Here is a 5,000-nt window from a genome sequence, read left to right as displayed (position 1 = left end):
AGCTAGTGTAATTACTAGTGTGTGGCACTCACAGTATCCAGACCAGACTCTTGTCTAGTCCAGGGTCAGTAAACCTAGTGTGTGGTACTCACAGTATCCAGACCACACTCTTGTCTAGTCCAGGATCAGTAAAGCTAGTGTGTGGTACTCACAGTATCCAGACCAGACTCTTGTGTAGTTCAGGATCAGCAAAGCTAGTGTAATTACTAGTGTGTGGTACTCACAGTATCCAGACCAGACTCTTGTCTAGTCCAGGGTCAGTAAAGCCAGTGTGTGGTACTCACAGTATCCAGACCAGACTCTTGTCTAGTCCAGGGTCAGTAAAGCTAGCATGTGGTACTCACAGTATCCAGACCAGACTCTTGTCTAGTCCAGAGTCAGTAAAGCTGGTGTGTGGTACTCACAGTATCCAGACCAGACTCTTGTCTAGTCCAGGGTCAGTAAAGCTAGTGTAATTACTAGTGTGTGGTACTCACAGTATCCAGACCAGACTCTTGTCTAGTCCAGGATCAGTAAAGCTAGCGTGTGGTACTCACAGTATCCAGACCAGAGTCTTGTCTAGTCCTGGGTCAGTAAAGCTAGCGTGTGGTACTCACAGTATCCAGACCAGACTCTTGTGTAGTCCAGGGTCAGTAAAGCTAGTGTGTGGTACTCACAGTATCCAGACCAGAGTGCGTGGTACTCACAGTATCCAGACCAGACTCTCGTCTAGTCCAGGGTCAGTAAAGCTAGTGCGTGGTACTCACAGTATCCAGACCAGACTCTTGTCTAGTCCAGGATCAGTAAAGCTAGTGTAATTACTAGTGTGTGGTACTCACAGTATCCAGACCAGACTCTTGTCTAGTCCACGATCAGTAAAGCTAGCGTGTGGTACTCACAGTATCCAGACCAGACTCTTGTCTAGTCCAGGATTAGTAAAGCTAGCGCGTGGTACTCACAGTATCCAGACCAGACTCTTGTCTAGTCGAGGATCAGTAAAGCTAGCGTGTGGTACTCACAGTATCCAGACCAGACTCTTGTCTAGTCCAGGATCAGTAAAGCTAGTGCGTGGTACTCACAGTATCCAGACCAGACTCTTGTCTAGTCCAGGATCAGTAAAGCTAGTGCGTGGTACTCACAGTATGCAGACCAGACTCTTGTGTAGTCCAGGATCAGTAAAGCTAGCGTGTGGTACTCACAGTGTCCAGACCAGACTCTTGTGTAGTTCCGGATCAGTAAAGCTAGCGCGTGGTACTCACAGTATCCAGACCAGACTCTTGTCTAGTCCAGGATCAGTAAACCTAGCGTGTGGTACTCACAATATCCAGACCAGACTCTTGTCTAGTCCAGGGTCAGTAAAGTTAGCGCGTGGTACTCACAGTATCCAGACCAGACTCTTGTGTAGTTCCTGATCAGTAAACCTAGTGTGTGGTACTCACAGTATCCAGACCAGACTCTAGTCTAGTCCAGGGTCAGTAAAGCTAGTGCGTGGTACTCACAGTATCCAGACCAGACTCTTGTGTAGTTCCGGATCAGTAAACCTAGCGTGTGGTACTCACATTATCCAGACCAGACTCTTGTCTAGTCCAGGATCAGTAAACCTAGCGTGTGGTACTCACAGTATCCAGACCAGACTCTTGTGTAGTTCCGGATCAGTAAAGCTAGCGTGTGGTACTCACAGTATCCAGACCAGACTCTTTTCTAGTCCAGGGTCAGTAAAGCTAGCGCGTGGTACTCACAGTATCCAGACCAGACTCTAGTCTAGTCCAGGATCAGTAAAGCTAGCGCGTGGTACTCACAGTATCCAGACCAGACTCTTCTGTAGTTCCGGATCAGTAAAGCTAGCGTGTGGTACTCACAGTATCCAGACCAGACTCTTGTCTAGTCCAGGGTCAGTAAAGCTAGCGCGTGGTACTCACAGTATCCAGACCAGACTCTTGTGTAGTTCCGGATCAGTAAAGCTAGTGTAATTACTAGCGTGTGGTACTCACAGTATCCAGACCAGACTCTTGTGTAGTTCCGGATCAGTAAAGCTAGCGCGTGGTACTCACAGTATCCAGACCAGACTCTTGTGTAGTTCCGGATCAGTAAAGCTAGTGTGTGGTACTCACAGTATCCAGACCAGACTCTTGTCTAGTCCAGGGTCAGCAAAGCTAGTGTAATTACTAGTGTGTGGTACTCACAGTATCCAGACTCTTGTCTAGTCCAGGGTCAGTAAAGCTAGTGTAATTACTAGTGTGTGGTACTCACAGTATCCAGACCAGACTCTTGTGTAGTTCCGGATCAGTAAAGCTAGCGCGTGGTACTCACAGTATCCAGACCAGACTCTAGTCTAGTCCAGGATCAGTAAACCTAGCGTGTGGTACTCACAGTATCCAGACCAGACTCTTGTCTAGTCCAGGGTCAGTAAACCTAGCGTGTGGTACTCACAGTATCCAGACCAGACTCTTGTCTAGTCCAGGGTCAGTAAAGCTAGTGTGTGGTACTCACAGTATCCAGACCAGACTCTAGTCTAGTCCAGGATCAGTAAAGCTAGCGCGTGGTACTCACAGTATCCAGACCAGACTCTTGTGTAGTTCCGGATCAGTAAAGCTAGCGTGTGGTACTCACAGTATCCAGACCAGACTCTTGTCTAGTCCAGGGTCAGTAAAGCTAGCGCGTGGTACTCACAGTATCCAGACCAGACTCTAGTCTAGTCCAGGGTCAGTAAAGCTAGCGCGTGGTACTCACAGTATCCAGACCAGACTCTTGTCTAGTCCAGGGTCAGTAAAGCTAGCGTGTGGTACTCACAGTATCCAGACCAGACTCTTGTGTAGTTCCGGATCAGTAAAGCTAGCGCGTGGTACTCACAGTATCCAGACCAGACTCTTGTCTAGTCCAGGATCAGTAAAGCTAGCGCGTGGTACTCACAGTATCCAGACCAGACTCTTGTCTAGTCCCGGATCAGTAAACCTAGTGTGTGGTACTCACAGTATCCAGACCAGACTCTTGTGTAGTTCCGGATCAGTAAACCTAGCTCGTGGTACTCACAGTATCCAGACCAGACTCTAGTCTAGTCCAGGGTCAGTAAAGCTAGCGTGTGGTACTCACAGTATCCAGACCAGACTCTTGTCTAGTCCAGGGTCAGTAAACCTAGCTCGTGGTACTCACAGTATCCAGACCAGACTCTAGTCTAGTCCAGGATCAGTAAAGCTAGCGCGTGGTACTCACAGTATCCAGACCAGACTCTTGTGTAGTTCCGGATCAGTAAAGCTAGTGTAATTACTAGCGTGTGGTACTCACAGTATCCAGACCAGACTCTAGTCTAGTCCAGGGTCAGTAAAGCTAGCGTGTGGTACTCACAGTATCCAGACCAGACTCTTGTCTAGTCCAGGATCAGTAAAGCTAGCGCGTGGTACTCACAGTATCCAGACCAGACTCTTGTCTAGTCCAGGATCAGTAAAGCTAGCGCGTGGTACTCACAGTATCCAGACCAGACTCTTGTGTAGTTCCGGATCAGTAAAGCTAGCGTGTGGTACTCACAGTATCCAGACCAGACTCTTGTCTAGTCCAGGATCAGTAAAGCTAGTGCGCGTGGTACTCACAGTATCCAGACCACACTCTTGTCTAGTCCAGGATCAGTAAAGCTAGCGTGTGGTACTCACAGTATCCAGACCAGACTCTTGTGTAGTTCCGGATCAGTAAACCTAGCGTGTGGTACTCACAATATCCAGACCAGACTCTTGTCTAGTCCAGGGTCAGTAAAGCTAGCGCGTGGTACTCACAGTATCCAGACCAGACTCTTGTGTAGTTCCGGATCAGTGGTCTCCAGGTCTTGCAGCGTTATAGGCTTCCCCAGCAGCTGCTTGTAGAAGGGCAGGGTGAAGCCGCCGTTGATGTAGTGGCTATGGAACACCGCCAGGCCCATCACACGACCCACAAAGTGGAAATACGACAGGTGGTCCTATATACACACACACACCACCATCGTCATCAGTACTCACAGGGGTGATCTGTAGTGTGCGTGTGTGTACTCACAGGGTTGATCTGTAGTGTGTGTACTCACAGGGTTGATCTGTAATGTGTGTGTACTCACAGGGTTGATCTGTAGTGTGTGTGTACTCACAGGGTTGATCTGTAATGTGTGTGTGTACTCACAGGGTTGATCTGTAATGTGTGTGTGTACTCACAGGGTTGATCTGTAGTGTGTGTGTGTACTCACAAGGTTGATCTGTAATATGTGTGTACTCACAGGGTTGATCTGTAGTGTGTGTATGCACAGGGTTGATCTGTAGTGTGTGTATGCACAGGGTTGATCTGTAATGTGTGTGTATTCACAGGGTTGATAGAGGAGTCAGGGTTGATCTGTAGTGTGTGTACTCACAGGGTTGATCTGTAGTGTGTGTACTCACAGGGTTGATAGAGGAGTCAGGGTTGATCTGTAGTGTGTGTACTCACAGGGTTGATAGAGGAGCCAGGGTTGATCTGTAGTGTGTGTACTCACAGGGTTGATAGAGGAGTCAGGGTGGATCTGTAGTGTGTGTACTCACAGGGTTGATAGAGGAGTCAGGGTTGATCTGTAGTGTGTGTACTCACAGGGTTGATAGAGGAGTCAGGGTTGATCTGTAGTGTGTAAATGTTGTCTGTTGAGTACTGGAACAGGCCGTAGTACGGGTTCAACATCTCATGGCACAGCAGGTACAGCCACTCCCTGTATAACCACAATACAACGTTATTACGTTATTACAACGCTATTACAATGTTACCACAGCAGGTACAGCCACTCCCTGTATAACCACAATACAACGTTATTACAACGTTACCACAGCAGGTACAGCCACTCCCTGTATAACCACAATACAATGTTATTACAACGTTATTACAACGTTACCACAGCAGGTACAGCCACTACCTGAATAACCACAATACAACGTTATTACAACGTTACCACAGCAGGTACAGCCACTCCCTGTATAACCACAATACAACGTTATTACAACGCTATTACAACGTTACCACAGCAGGTACAGCCACTCCCTGTA

The 5,000-nt window shown here is 48.0% G+C and overlaps 1 pseudogene; it reads right to left on the bottom strand.

Annotated features, from left to right (window-relative positions):
* Positions 1–5,000, bottom strand: part of LOC123724022 (E3 ubiquitin-protein ligase SMURF1-like) — an 86,230-nt pseudogene that overhangs the window by 21,431 nt on the left and 59,799 nt on the right.

Source organism: Salmo salar, unplaced genomic scaffold (genome assembly GCF_905237065.1).
Source record: "Salmo salar unplaced genomic scaffold, Ssal_v3.1, whole genome shotgun sequence".
Classification (NCBI taxonomy): Eukaryota; Metazoa; Chordata; class Actinopteri; order Salmoniformes; family Salmonidae; genus Salmo; species Salmo salar.
This window is presented reverse-complemented; position numbering and strand designations above follow the sequence as displayed.